Source organism: Anser anser, assembly GCF_964211835.1.
Source record: "Anser anser genome assembly, chromosome: 1".
Lineage (NCBI taxonomy): Eukaryota > Metazoa > Chordata > Aves > Anseriformes > Anatidae > Anser > Anser anser.
The window spans coordinates 112,726,154-112,741,896 of NC_139720.1; the positions used below are offsets into that span (position 1 = coordinate 112,726,154).

The 15,743-nt window shown below is 48.7% G+C and overlaps 2 long non-coding RNA genes across 2 annotated transcripts; one reads left to right on the plus strand and one right to left on the minus strand.

Moving 5' to 3' along the window:
- Positions 1-3,922: 3,922 nt before the first annotated feature.
- LOC310893076 lies at positions 3,923-13,614 on the minus strand. The gene is made up of 3 exons (XR_014578695.1): positions 13,477-13,614; positions 13,066-13,261; positions 3,923-12,317 (listed from the first exon to the last, which is right to left on the minus strand). It is a non-coding gene; the product is annotated as an uncharacterized lncRNA (long non-coding RNA).
- On the plus strand, positions 13,258-14,947 carry LOC310893077. The gene is made up of 2 exons (XR_014578696.1): positions 13,258-13,654; positions 13,807-14,947. It is a non-coding gene; the product is annotated as an uncharacterized lncRNA (long non-coding RNA).
- Positions 14,948-15,743: the final 796 nt, after the last annotated feature.

The following is a 15,743-nucleotide window of genomic DNA, read 5'->3' on the forward strand; positions in this document are numbered from 1 at the left end:
GAGCGCTGAGGTAAAATCTGGGTGGTATCGTGCCGCCGCACAATGCCCCCACTGTTCCCGGGCGAGCGCTGGTGTTTTACAACAGGGGAGGGGAGAGCATGAATGGCCCGATGATGTGAAACAATCCTCCCAATTCAGGGCGACAAACCCATCCTCTGTTCCTCCGGGAGAGGAACAAAAAGGAGAAGGCTTCGACACAAAACGGGCCCAGCGAAAAACCCCTTGGATCCTGGAGATGCATCCCAGGATGGAGCCGGAGCGTTGCTGCTGGGGCTTTGGGTTACCGACGGAGCTCTCCAGGCGTGCAGAGAGAGGCTGAGGTGGCTTTGTCCGGGGGACGAGGCACAATGATCCCTAAGTGCTGGGATCTCGCGGGCTGCCCGGCTCCTGCTCTCTCTCGCGGGTGCTGAAAACCCCAGCCGTCGCAAAAAATGATTGGCGGTGCGATTGGGAGCGCATGTGACAATGCAGGTCCACTTCAGGTCCCCTCGAGAGGGTATTATAGTTAGGGAAAATATTTGTGCTCTGAAGATGACACTCTCCATTTTGTTAATGGCTCTCATCCGGCGCTGATAATCACACCCACCACGCTCCTGTCAGTTGTGTGCTGTTTTCCAATTAATGGGGCATGCTCAGAGAAAGCATCCTTTTCTCTGAAACCAAGACAATTACATTGTGTTCACCTACTTGAGAGGAGGGGAAGGTGAATATGAGGGCATTCAGCATTGTAAATTACCAATAAAACAAAACCTGAAAGAGCACCCCTCCAATAAATTAGGAGCCCTTACTCCCATTGGGTCACGTGTTGGGAAAGGCACATTCAGGCTTGCAGAGGAAGAGTTTTGTGCAGATCGCTGGCTGGATCACTTTATTGCCTGACCTTATTATTACTTGCAAAACCAAAATAATCTCTCCTTTAAAAAAAAAAAAGTTGCACAAGTTTTATGTTGCATGCACTGACAATACGGTGCAGTGGTACAATGGTCTAAACAGGTACATTAATACAGGCTGCTGACAACAGCAAAAAGGTGATGCCATCATTTATCAAATACTAAGAGCCGTTAGAAGTGTCTTTTTTTTTTTTTTAATTTTATATTTTGCTAAACAGGGAGTAGTAAAAAAATTCAGTAAGAAGTTCTGCATCCCTGAGGAAGGCATAGCCCAGCTACTGGCTTTCAGTTTTCCCCAAGGAGAAAAAACAAACCAAATCAAACAAAAAACTCTTTGCAGAGGAATATCACTATCTGTATCTAAAGTCGATCATCTTTGGTACAAATCCCTGTTGACTAATACACAAGTAGAATTAAACACAGGGACAATACAGGGGCAACTCCCTCCAGACAGCTGATACCGCTCTGTTTTTCACTATTGCTTACATAAAGCCTATAACATTTAGCTCAAGTTGGGCATTATAAAGAACATGAAAGTGTTTCATCTTTCTTCATGAAATGTTGGGTTTCATCTGAAATATGAGGTGCACATCAGTTATCGGGGCAGGTGAGCAGAGATCAGCCAGGACTGGGGAGAGATCCAGGAAAGCGAGCACAGAAAATCAGTTGTTTGCCCGCGGTGAGCGGGTTGCCATCCTCAGTCCCATTTAGCAACTCACATCCCTCGCTGGGATAAATCAACTTCCCTTCTTAACAGATAAGTGATTTAATTGCACTCATGGGCTTCCCGGTCACATTCTGTTTTCTGTGCTGTTCGGGTTCTCTGGTGATATCTTACAGGGCATACAGTGTATTTAATACGCACGGACATGCCAAGGGAGAGATCTCATATAAATGACACTTTAAAGCTTCAAAAATTATACTGTTTTTCAGTGCTCAACTTAAAAATTAAAAACGCTGTTTTAGATCACAGGGCATCATGTTCTGCTGGAGATTGATAAAAGTCTTACAGATATCAGGTAAATGTATTCCTGAATGCTTTTCTGAAAGTTGCTCACATGTCATCATCATTAGTATAAAGAATAAAATTGCTCTGTTGACTTCACTGAGCTTAGGCCAATTCCAGCTCCAGAATAGTAATGACAGCGTCATTGCAATTATATACTTTGGCTGCCGTAGGCGCATAGCGATAATGGTTTATTAAAAATACCAAAAGTTTCCTCAGTGCACTAAGCACTAGCATTGCTGGTATTGCTGTCATGAATTCCTTTGGCTTCTCTTTCTGCCTCGTGCTTGCCAAGCCTAAAGAAGTGCTGGACTGCTTTTCTAGTAATGCTCCAAGCAAAAAAAAAAGTGCTCTTCCAGGTTCCCTCCAGCAATGGCTCTTCCCTGAAGGAAGCTCTGCTTGGTTCCCATTTTGGTGCTGGTCATGACCAACATGTGGTCATTTGGGAGTGGGGGCACCTGCACCAAGCCAGTCCAGCTGCCTCAGAGTCATTTAGTCTCTGATATCTAGATATTGTCCGCTTTCAAGCTATAGGGAAGGGGTAGATCGCCTCATGTTGGTGGCTGTTTCTGAGAAGAAACTCAAACCAGAGACCACCATTTTGGCAAATGCTAGGTACTGAAACAGGGATCTCCAAGGCTGTGGGGCAGGAGGAGGGATGATCTTCTCAAAAAGTTGCTCTGGCTTGAACAACTCAGACAACTCAAGATCAAGCCAAACCCCACAGCAGTGCTGTTAAACTGTCAGATCTTTTCCAAGACAAAATACTTTGTAGTTGATACAAATGACTTTGGGTCAGATTACTGAGGCAGGTTGAATCAATATAGCCACAGGGGTGAGAGGCTGTACCACATTAATAAAACTGGTGACAGTACATATAGAAGTATTTCAGTCTGCAGCTTGCGCTATTGCTGGAAGATAACTTTTCTAATTCAATGTAACAGCATGATTATTGGGCTGTGTGTGCCCAAATTTTGCCCACTAAAGGTAGATATTTCAAGATCCCATGCAAATAAGCTATACTGTTTCTTAAAAAGCTCCTTAAAGCCTACTTTTTATGAAAATTTCCTCCTGACTCCTTTGTCAGCACAAACAACACACACAAAGTCCAAGGGCAGTTTTCTTGCCTGCAGCCAGGGAACCACCTTGGGGTCCACATTTTAAGCTGGTGGCCTGTAGGGAAAAGATCAAAGAAGATGAAGGCAAGGCTGTGGCAACAATGGCTGAAGATGCAGAGTACTGCGAGATGAAGACTGGTTAGATGATTGCACCGGCTGCTCATGTAAACCCATGGTTTCTTGGTATTTACACCCTGTGGCCAACATCTCACCAACTTGAGAGTGGGCATGATGCCATTTTGACAGATGGACATAAGCGATTTCAGCTAAGAGATTGTGTGTATGTCCATTAAATATGTTTATTTAGGGAACCATTCCCAGCCTGGAAACACAGGCCCTATAACGTGGCGTCCAGAAAGATAACACTGTCATCTTTGGCTCTCATCTGCCCAGCATGAAACATGGACCACAAGTCTTTCCTTTTTCATTCCCACTACCCTAGAGAAGTGATGCCAGTATCGGAACTTGTGAAAGTGGAGGAGTGCCCTCAGGCATGAGATGCCACGGCACTCGTATGACAAAACTGCACGAAATCCCTGGGGACAACGCCAGTGCCCATGGCCAGAAAAAGGGAGCTTTCAGCCCTGTCCACACCTCTCAAAGTTCTCCGTGCTCCAGTGGTCTGAACTGCTCTGGATATTGGCCGGAGCAGCTCATCTTCAGCAACTCCCAGAGGCAGTTTGCAGGCTGCCTTGCTGGCCAAAGCTATCCTCCTGCCAAGTCATGGGGGAAGCCACCCCTGTGTCCACACCAAACCTTGCACCAGCCATGGCTGCAGCTCCATCACACCCTTCAGGTGCACTTCAAAACAACCAGGTAACAACTACTAGGGTAAGGAGGCATCTCACAACCTGCATGGAAATACCATCAGCAGCAGGCTCAAAGTATCATATGTTGGCCAGCTGTGCTGGTGCCCCTTCCACACCTGGACTCAGCCCTGGCAGGGCACGCTGGCCCCAGCAAGGAAAAGCAACATGTACAGAAATATGCTGTCTTGTTTTGCTCTGCTTTGTCACCCTGGGGAGCAGGCAGTCTCCAGGGTGCTATCAAGTGCAATCTGGTTTCAGGTTTTACTCCTAGACACAGGTTTCTTCATATCAGCGTTCCCATTTTTTCCTTTACCAAGTGCTTGCAGGGTCCAGGGTTTGCACTAGAACTCACCATAATCCTTTTTGAACTTCATGTTACATGTTTGTTATTCATTTCAATGCTCTTTGGCATGGAGTTTTCTGCCATACCATGCTCTTTCCCTAAACTCCCTGTATGGTGTGAGCTCTGCCTATGCAGGAGCACCCTAAATTCCACCTTGGGAAGACAGTTGAGAAAACATCAGACAAGCAAATGTCTTTCTCAGTAATGAGTATGCAGAAAATCAACATGGGATATAGCACATGATACATTTTTTTCCTTTTTTTCCTGCGATATGTTTTGCAAAAGATGGCATCAAAATTCATCTCAATATTCAGAACTTCTGCTCTGCAGGGTGAACCCAGCTGAAAAACACTAAAAAATGAGAAAGCTTTTAATCAATTCACACTTCATATTTTTCCAACAGATCTACAAAAGGATATTCTCATTCTTTCAGTTCTGCGTGTTTCCTCAGAAAGCAAAAGGCCTTATTTGATACTGAAACAGTTCATACCGGTTACTTAAATTTCAGATGTGAGGACACTTGCCTGTATATCCTTTCCTTCCCTATGCTAGGGATGGTTCCAGCTTAGTGAAGCCACTCACTTTTCAAGAGATCATTCTGTAGAGCTAAGGATTTTCTTTTGATTTCTCCGTCACTCTCAGAAGACCACTCGTGCCCAGCACTGCACATGTGCAAACATGTAGAGACAAACATTTTCTTTTCCCTTCTCCCCCGCACCAGCATCTTCTGCCCATATGGGACAGATAATCCCTTTTCATATCGGCTCATCTTCTTCTTTCAACACAATTTCCTTGACATCCCAAATTACAACCAAATGGGGGAACGGAGGAATGAGCCTGAAATCAATTTCAGATCACTCAAAAGAAATAGATTTATAGTGAAGATAAATCAACAAAACCTTTGAGGGTAGATCCCTGAATTCTTGCTGCAGTCCCTGACATATTTAGTACCTGTTGATAGAGGCTAAGACAGCACCCAGTCACTGAGGCGAGAGGCTGGGACGCGCGTAGAGGTCACCTTCCCCTTGGGCGGTGGAGGGATGAGCGTCTCAGGCAGTGGTCAGGCTCAGATCAAGAGATTTGGGTTTGAGAGCCTGTGGGAGCATCTCTACTGAGGCACAGAGCATCGTGTTGTCTGCCCCATGCGGGGCAGGTGGGGTGAGGGAGGTCTGACCCTTGGTGGCGGTGTTTTTAAGCTGACGTAAAGAATAGTGCCCTGGGCATCTCAGATGGGTTTTTAGCCCTACACAGAGCTTATTAACAAGAGTTTATTAAGAGTTATCTGGGAGGTGACCCAGAGTTTCCCAAACTGTAAGAAACAGCACAATAAGAAAATAAGCCACCAAAGCCAGCCCAAGGAGATGCATGCAGGAGCCAAAGGAAGCCACTGCCCATGTTAACGCTGGGGCACAGAGAAAGGAGACGTGGCTTTGTGAAGTCAAGAGGTTTCAAGATGAATGTGGGAAGTCAAGGCCAGAGGTTGCCAGGAGGTCAGGCACTGCCCTTCCAGCGGGCCCACACGGCAGGCCAGGAAGTGCACCGTTAATTTGGCCATTAATTGAAATGCACACTTGGATGGGGAAGAAAACAACTCTAATGCTGATACAAGGGGGCCCGATCCCATCTGCTGAAGCAAATGGCAAGATGCCTGCTCAGGTTGGCAGGAGAAGCAGGTTGGTTTCCAGTTCCTCGGAAGGGGAAGTGCTGATTCTTAATTTTTTTTTTCATTCTTTCTAGACACATAAAAAGCTTTTCACTTAATTGGCACTGAAGTTTTGATATTTCATTAAATCAATACCTGAGAGAAAAAAAAAGAGAAAAACAAAACAAAAAAAAAGCTTACAAATTTACATTGATATGTGTTTGCATCAAAGATCCCAACTTTAATCAATTTTCTGGGAAAAAAAAAAATAACAAACTACAGCCCTAAGTACTGCAGCATATTGCCAGTTCTGTTCATCTCTCTTTCAGAAGATTTCGTTTGGCTTGGACATCAACAGGACTAATTCAGGAATGAGGTACTTTCAGCATGAGGAAGGGTAACAAAACCCAGCCTTTTGTTTTTAATTTAACTGCCTGGTACAATTTGTCTCCTGGCTGCAACATGCTCGGAGGGTCCTTTAAAGGATATCACAGAGCACGTGCCAACAGACCCCCTGCCTCTGTAGGTGAACTCACACATAACAGAGGTGCTCTGTCCCCATTTCAGTCACGAGCATGCAGGGCAGAGAAGGTGACACACACAGAAAACATCTTCCCATATTTGAAAGCATGTTTCAGTCATCCCTGCGCATTTGCAGACTGTGTGTATTTTACGTGTTTTTCTCTGGGGAGGCACATAGAGGACCTTGACATGTAATGCCTCCCAGGCACGGTCCCTTTGCGATGCTCCCCCTCTGGACTGGACAGGTTCTGTCCCTCATCCCTGCCTTAGCATCCCAGCAGCCTCCCAGCAGCAGGACAGGGATGCCGGGTGAAATCCACACCACAGGTGGTGTGTCAGTGCCAGATCCTGACTTCTGAGGCCCTCACCCGGCTTCCCCTCTCCTCAGGGCCATGAGCAGCTGAGCGCAATGTGCGTGCTGGGGAGGGGCAGGTAGGAAAGAGATTTCCTCCTGCCTCCTGGCTCAGCCTCTGCAATGCCTTTCTGGTGCTAGCTGGAACCAGGAATAAACCCATATTTCACGTTACTGCTGGACAAGTGCCTTGCCAAATGATGCCTCGGAGAGGGTGCGACGCAACAGGGTTGTGGTGCTGCTGACTAGATTGAAGACTCGCAGCGTGATCCTTCATCTCCGCACTGGCAGAGGCATGGAGATTTAGCTCTCGATATTAATTTCCCAGTTCCTAAAATTTTCGGGTTTACATCTGGCTGCAATCTACATTACAGAGGCCCGGCTCCGCTCTCTGCTCTGAATAACTCAGGGGCTGCCCCAGGGCCTGTGCCAGGCAGCAGCTACTGGAGACATGCAATGCCTCTGGCAGCATGTGGGGACAGATTTTGGTCACTTGCACCACTGAAGGATGGGCAAAGCCTGGCCTGTCACGTCTCTATGACAAACGATTACAGGTCTCCTTTTCTCTTTCAAAGCTTGGGGACATCTCGCAACATCCCACATGTCAGCGCAAGGCCCAAGTCATCCCAATAAGACCACCACTAGCAAGAGCAAGGCAAAAGTTGCTATCGATCTGTCTCAAACGTCCTGCCCAAAGCTGCTGGCAGCCAGTGGGGCAGCTGGCAGGAAACTTCCAAATCCTGACTGCTACCAGCTCCTGGTCTGGCGGAGGTAGCGCTTAAGCCATCAGAAAAGAGGTGCAAAGGAGGGAAGTGACTGACGCCTACATCTGAGCAGAGCTTAAAAATTGCAAGTCGTATCTATTCAGCTCCTCCAACCCATTTCAAAGGGCTTGCAAGACTCCGGTCGCCATTGTGTGCCTGGTAATTCTGTGTCACAACTAATTACTGCCTAATAGCCGTTGTGGGGACAAAGTCCCCAGTTTAAAAGAGAAGTCTATTTCGTCTCGCATTCAGGCCTAATCTGACCCTGAATAGTGGAGATTACATGAGGTAATACAGCAGTTATTTCTACCTGCTGTAGTTCATAAGCTCCATCTCCAGCTGAGGCAAAAACCCCCTCCCCCTTTACAAAGATTATTTGTCATTAAAATGCTCAGTAGCTTTTTTTTTTTTTTTTTTTTTTTTTTAAATCTGGATGTTGCCTACACTTTCAGAAAGGTTTTTGAAGGAAGATTAGCAGGATTAGGAAAGGTTCACATATGTTCGGCTTCACTATTGGTATTCAAGACATCACAACTCCACCACCACCCAGGAAGCCCAAGAAAACCGAGAGCAGCGGCAGAAAGAAAGAGGCCTCCTGGCCAGAGAAAGCCAAAAGTACCTCAGCAAGGGGAGCAGACGGATGGACCCAGGGCCGCTGAGGCTCTCAAACTGCAGAAACCTTTGCCTTTTGCTCAGCACCTTGTACCTAAGTGTGTTTTCAGCTGTGCTGGCAGAGCAGCCCTGCTCTCCTGCGAAGAAGCAGGGCAGCAGATCACCAGCTGAGGAGAAGCACATCCACCGGCAGATGCAAGTCCTGAAGGAGCTTAGCTGGCAGCGAAGGAAGCAAATGGAAAACATAGGAAAGGCACAGGTCCCCTCAGCGAGATGTGTCCCATGCCCCGAGCACTGCTGGAGAGAGGCTGGATTTCCGGATTTCTTCAGAGCTGCGATGGGAGCAAAGAGGGCTGGAAATGAGGGGAAGGGAGGCTGCTGCGACAACCAGCACAATCCGTGCCCTTGCTGGTAGACCTCAAGATTACTTTCCCATACCTTTCTTATTTTTAGAAAGTGAGATTTTGCTGGTTGCAGGTCTATTGGTACAGGTCAGCACCTGTCCCGTCCGGATGGAGGTCATTCTTGAGATCTATTTTGGTTTTCATTGTAAATGGCTAAGCAAACTCTAAGTCCATGTAACCTGTAGGGACCTTTCTAAATCCTGGAAAACAGCTTGCTTTGCCATTGTGGATCTTCTTCCTTTTTATCAACCACTTTTTTCCTTGTTCTGGATTTAAAAACAAACAAACAAAAAAACCCCTTGAACTACCCTCCACAATTTTTCTCCCACGCTGCCCCTTCCACCTCACCAACACCCTCACACCTCCCTCTTGCCTCTCATTTCACGGCCCCTAGCACGCTTGCTCCTATGGCTGCACCGCTTCCTTCCTCCCCTCCCACCCTCTCCCCCTGCCCCGGCCCCCCATCCCCTTGCCCCTTCGGAAGCGTCTGGGGTGAAGCTAACACGAGAGGTGGCCACGAAAGGGTAGGAAACCTCTGGGGTTTGGCAAAGGGATTCTCCCAGCATCTCCCCCCAGAGCCTCACCCTCGGGGCGGGCTGGAAGGACACGTGGATCAGGCGAGGCACGCCAGGACCTGGCTCGCACGGTCGGTGGATTGGCAGCAGGAGGCTTCATGTGGGACTGTTAAAACAAGCGATGTTATTTAAGGCATTTATATTTTCACTTGTGAACGTTTTCTTCAAGTGGTTCCAAAGGAACATGTGCTTTAAATCTCCCAGCGCAGGCACCACGCTTCGGTAAAGCGAGCCCGGGCGCACGAGGGAGCGGGTCAGGGCCCCCGGTCCGGCCGGAGCAGCAAGGGAAGAGCAGAGGGAGGAACGGTGTGAAGAGCCCAAGGTAATAACTTCAGCATGCTGTGCAAAAGATCAAAACTCCTGCCAGAACGGTACCGAAAGCAAGGAATCTTTCCTCTACTATTTTTTTTTTTTTGAGAAAATACATAAAAACCTTGACAACTGAAGAATATCTTTCCACAGCCCAGCAGCTCGTGGAGGCACTCTCTATGGAGCATCTTTTAAGTGATTCAGATGGGAAGACGGGAACGCAACAATAGCCCAGAGACCGACCCACATCTTCACAGATGGTGTGGCAGGCATCGAAACAAAACCAAGAGGGCTCATCCCCTGAGTGGAGAGGAGCTCTTGAAGCATAGCACGGGGCCAGAGTGCTGCCGAGTCCTGTAAAATGCTATTACGTGTCACCCTGCAAAAGTATTTCCTCAGAGTTTCAGGGGGTCTCTTTGGAATTAAGTGGCCTCACAATCACATCAGTTTCTGTGAAGAGTAAATCCCTTTTGGATGGTTTGCATTTTAGCAGGGAGGGAGGGAGAGACCACAGAAACTTTGGATTCAAGGCATCAAAACTTGTACTTTTAGATAACCAGCACGTATCTTTTGCATTTGAGCCAATATTGAAAAATCTGGGTGATAGAGCAGTTGCACAGACTTTCAATCTTGGGTAATGCCTTCTTTTTGTTTTTCTTTCCCTTTGCTATACACAAATTATCTTTCTTGGGCAAATGAATGATAGCTCCCTCTCTGCCATGCTTGCCAGTTGTGCTGACTCAGAATTTTATTTAAAACAGCACACGTAGTAAAATGGGTCTGGAAAGGGGAATCAAATTCACCTTCCAGCACAGATTCAGCTGGCTGCTCTGCATACCCCAAGAGAACTGCAGGTTCTCCCTCCTTTGGGCTCAGCAAGAGTTTTGCCGTGATGAGATCTTGTTTCTCCCTGCAAAACTTATTACCACTACGTGGCTGAATGCAGAAAAGCAGCCCGTGCACAACTCTCACCATTCACCTATTTCAGCATCTTGCCTACATCTGTCAGGGAGTATCTCAGACGGGTGCAAGGGCTGCTGCGCGATAACCCAAAGGGTGGGAAACCCCCAAAATTTGCCTTTTGCATTCAGTTTTCCAGCTTTTTCTTAAAAGGAAAAAATACAAAAGGAAAAAGGGGGAAGGGAAAAAAAAGAGTGAGAAAGAGAGAGCAAGATGCCCTGAATAACTCTGCTGCTCAAGTGTTTTACATCGGCAGTGGCATGGGGCCAGGCCCTGCAGCCCACCTCCCCACCGCTCCTGTGTCTGTGCATATTCATGAGTGGGAGGTGGCCTTGCCGGCATGGTATAAAATTGTCGGTGGACTTGCATGAGAAGAGCAGCTATTTTCTTCTCCTTCTGATATTAGCAGCATCCCTTCCCCGCAGCAGCGTTTCGGCGCACAGAGGGGAAGCCCACGTCGCCTTTCAGGGAAGGCGTGCGCTGGGATGTGCGTGCAGCCCCGCTCCCAGCATGAGCGCCGCACATTTCCCAAGGACTTCAAGGGATGCTGTACATTTTTATGGTCTGAAAAAAGCAGTGGCAAAGCCCCAGCTTGCTCCCTCAGCTGTGCCACTGGAGCCAGCCTGTGGGAACGGTGGTGGGGTAAATTCAAGCAGTTACTGTGGGCACTGCTCCCCAAAGGTGCAGAAGAGCTACATGAAGGCAAATGTGCCACCTTTCTGTGCCATGGGCATCTGGGAGCATCCCCCAAACCCCATCTAAATGCCTCCGGGATCAAGTTTGCACATAAATAAATAGTTAGGAAGTGTCAGGGCAGCCAGCTAGTCTGGCAAAGCTGGAGAGAAACTATAAGAGATATATGGTTGTAGTACTCCCTAAAAACCTATAATTGCTATCTTCAGGTGGCCACGCGCCCTATTCTTATAATGAGTAAGATATGTAAAGTCCTGAACTGTTTATGTGACATTTCAATAAATAATGCGGAGATTTGACAGCATTTCCATATTCCTCCTTTAATGTCTGAATGTCTCTGACTTAATCCAAGTTCCTTGGCATTTATTGCTGTTTGTTACACTAACAAGTGAGATTATGAGAATTCTAATGAAGGCTTCCAGTGAAAAACTCTGTGATTAAAATGCCATAATAACAGTTGCATGCATTTATGTGCCTGATTATCATAATCTATTTAGCACAAGTAAACATACAAACAGAAGGAGAAAAGCAAGCACACTGACACTTCAGCTAAAGGAGAATCTAAAATGAGGGAGAAACAATGTAAATATGTAAATGTCTGTGTATTCTTTTTATCTTTTTTTTCTCATCCTTGCTTTTTTTTTTTCCCCCGTTTGCTAATGAGACATCTATGGTTCATCACATGTGGTCCCTCTTCGCTTGGCCGAGGTGCGTTTTTGGGCCATCTGCTGGAGCCCCTCTACCAAACAATGCCACCCGGGGAGCACAGGGGACGCACGCAGCAACCTTTGACACCACGGGCTGCAAGAGATGCTGCCGGACTGGATCGGGGCTTTGACACGTTCACGCTGAACCCAGAGTTCAGCTGTTCCTCCATCAGTGCAAGTCCCGGTACAACACGAGAAGGCTGCAGCCCCCCAAAACTCCCCGCAGATGAAGGAGAAGCCTGGCCAAATTTTCCGGTGTGGACTTCTGCTGCTGAGGCTGGCAGATGTTGACACCAGGATAAAGTTTGCCGTGCGTTGAAAGGGTCGCACAACCCCTCCGCAGGGCACGGGCACCTTGGGACAGGGGATCGTCTCCACTGCCAGCACGCATCGACAAAATCCCTGCGGCTTGGTGAGATGGATGCATTAACCTCACTAGCATAGCCCTTGCCAGGGTTTCTACAGCATTTTTCTCCTGAACAGAGGGTGGGGCAGGGCAAAGGAATCACCTTTGGGGGGACAATTTTATTTCCCATAGGTGTTCAGATGGGAAGCAAACCATACCCAGGATTTTGTGTTCTTTCAGCCAGGTCTCGCATTTTTAAGGAGCGCTACATCAAAGTAACGACATGGAAATGGAAAAGAAGAAAAGGGTAGCATAATAGTGCCACATAGAGACAAACAGTGAAATGTAAAAAAAATTAAAATAAAAAAACATGCAGGAATACTGCCCAAGAAATTCAAAATTAGAACTAACTGCCCACGCTGCACCATGTGGGAATTCCCCACAAAAATAAAAGAGTAACGTGATTTTCTAGACTAAATTCAGTCCCGACAAGCATGCCCCATTTATTGCTGAGGAGACAGCCACTTGTGCCAGGGTTTCGCCTGGCCCTGTCTCTATAATAACACGCCTACATCTTTTACACCCTCAGGCACTGCTGTGGGCACCAGGTGACGGAGAATGGTCAGAGCAGAGCACTGCTGTGAGCACAGGGCTGATTTCCTAATCCCATCGGTGTCCAGCTTGGTTGGTGCAGAGAATACCCCCTCAGATAAACTCCTGAGGGCTTCAGACCTCCTGCACAGTGGAAAACCAAGTGCAGCCAGGCAAAGTGCAGCAGGCATCGGTAACCTCCTCTCCACCTCTGCTTCCTTGGCTCCGATGCTTTAAAAGGATTTTAGCTTTAATTTGCTTGCTTGGGGACATTTGGGGACCGCTGTTTGGGGAGGGGACATTTCTGCAGAGGCCCCACTGCCCTGCAGGCTGGAAATGCTCCCCCAGCCACACAAAAAGGTGCTGCATTATGTATATATATATATATATATATATATATATATATAAGGATATTTCCTTACTCAGTACCAGCATGAAGAGAGCCTCCGCATGACCCTGATGCTGAGAAGAGCCTGCACGCTCCCACGGCACCTGCTCCTGCCTGCTGGATGCCTCCCAGCCCAGGCGCCACTTCTGCCTGGCGCTGTGCTCCCTCTCCTCCTTCACCAGCAGATTGCATTGCCAATAAGAAATGAAAACGCTGGTAATGCCTAGGAGCTGTTAAAACGAAATAGCCATCACACTGCTTTGTAAACTGTAGGAATTGCCTTTTGGGGGGCAATAAGAAAATGGTATGCATCTTAAACTGAGTTCTTAAAGTTTTTTCTTTGAGCAAGGTACTAAATGGATCGTATCTCGTAAAAAACAGAAAACAAACAAACAAACAATAGTATCTTGCATTAAACACGATGAACGACGGGCAGAATACTTACATGCCTTACACCTGCGGAGAAGAGTTAAAAGGATCCTGGAGGAGGTGTTTTTGACAACATTAAGGTCAGGAGAGTCAGTCCCCGTTAATCTCAGTGATGTGGGGCTTGTCCTCTTAGAATACGTGGCCGTACTTGAGAGGAGGGACGACGGAGCCTGAGATGTGAGGCACACAGAGATGTAAGGCACACAGCATCCAGCCTGGGTTTGCAGTGAAACCGAACCAGCAACCTAATTATTCTGTTGCAGTTTACAACAGGTTCATAAGTGACAAGGCTCTATAAGTTTTGTTTGGTTTGGTTTTGTCTTGTTTGTTTTGTTTTGTTTTGCAGCTGTATGAGAACAGGCGATGGCCTATTTCCTGCGTGTTTGTAATCCTGAAAGTATCGCAAACATCAGCTCTGGTATTTCTGAGCCTTCCCTCTGGGTGACTCCTGTAAAGATTAGAAGCTTTTGCAGCCTCCGGTTGAATGGGAAGACATGCTGGGTTTTTGGCAGAGCGCATGTGTCTCAAACATTTCAATCGAGCAAGTGTTAACAAAAACAAACCTCGCGCTGAAGAAAAAAAAAAAAAGAAAGAAAGAAAGAAGAACCCCAAAAGGACAAAAGCGACTGACCCACTCAGTGAGCTCAGGTCCCTTCCCTTGAGATCGCAGGTGCCCAAGAGGTTGATTTGGCAGGTGGGACGGTGTGGCAGTCTGCAGGTCAGACATCGCTTGGAAGTACAGAAATACACCAAAAAAACATTTGGGGAGATGGCTGAAACATCCACAAAGAAAAAAAAAAAAAAGGTGGGGTAGGGGGAATTCCCTGCCCCGCTTCTCACCCCGTACCTCACCTCGTCTAAGCAGAGAGCTTGTGGGCAGCCCTCATGCCTCATGTCCTCAGCACCAGGTGCTGAGATTTGCTCCCCCCCCCCCCCGGAGCACGGCGCAATCAAGGGGAACCTTGCAGGGGCTGCGGGGGGATGAAGGCAAGGCAGCGGGCTCACCGACACAAGGAGAGATTTTCGGCACGAAAGCAACAGGCTGGTTTTTATTAAGTTACCGCTTCATCATGTGCCCTGATTGCCTTCGTTCGCGCCTTGGCTGCCTACGGTCGCGATTTAAAAAAAATAAAAATAATAAAATTTATGTGTTCGTAGGTAATAACGTAGGTTTGTTGTGAAAAGAGAGGTGGGGGAATGGGTCCTGGGAGCCCCCCGGGGCCGCGCTGCGGGACCGAGCCCTATGGACTTGGGGGGTAATGTAGGGAAAAGGAGAAGGGAGAAGGGAAAAGGAAAAAAGGATAAGGGGAAGGAAAAAGGGAAGGGGAAAGGGAAGAGGGGAAGGGAAAAGGGAGGAGGGGAAGGGAAAAGGTGAAGGGAAAACGGAAAAGGGGAAAGGAGCGGGGAGAGGGAGAGGGAGAGGGAGAGGGAGAGGGAAAGGGAAAGGGAAAGGGAAAGGGAAAGGGAAAGGGAAAGGGAAAGGGAAAGGGAAAGGGAAAGGGAAAGGAAGGAGGGCTCCGCAGCCCCCCCCGGCACCTGTCTCGCCTGTCTCAGCCGCTCGTGGCGAGCAGCCGTGCGGGCAGGTTGCCGCCGCTGCTGCAGCCCCGGCCGGGCGAGCAGGACGCTATTTCGGGGAGCCCCGGGCCGGCTCAGCGGCCGGTGACACCCCGCGGCCGGCGCTGCCGCCCCCCCGACGGGGAGGAGGGGGCGTCCCCGTCCCCCCGCGCCCCCCGTGCCCACCTCCGGGGCTCGCCCCCCGCCCCGTGCCCCGCTCCCGGCTCCGCAGCCCCAAAGCCGGGCGAGTCCCGGGGGGCATCCCGGGGTCCCCCCCCCTCCATCCCCGCCGGGGGCCGGGCGGCAGCAGCGGGGCACACGCCGGGGGGGCGGCGGCGGCCGTCCCGGCTGTCGCTGGGACAGATTTTCCTAATTGACCTGTTACGGATCAGCCCCGCAACCGTTGGGAAACACATTTCCACGCTTCACTTCTTAACGTTTTAAATACATATTTAACGGATGGTTGAGGCTTTGCCGAGCCAGCTGGGAAACACACGGGTGTAAAAATAATGCAACAAAGGCGGAGGGGGCGGAGGGGGGGGGGGGGGATTTACCCCTGTGGGAGGAAGCGGCGGCCCCAAATGCGGCTGGGGGCGAGCGGGGAGCCGGGAGGGATGCTGCGGCCGTTTTGTTGGCGGTGCCTTTTCTTCCTTTTCTCCCCCCCCACCCCAGCTTGGCTCTCGCTGGAGGGGCTGCTCGGGGCTCGTTGCGCTCCTCGCTCCGGCTGCC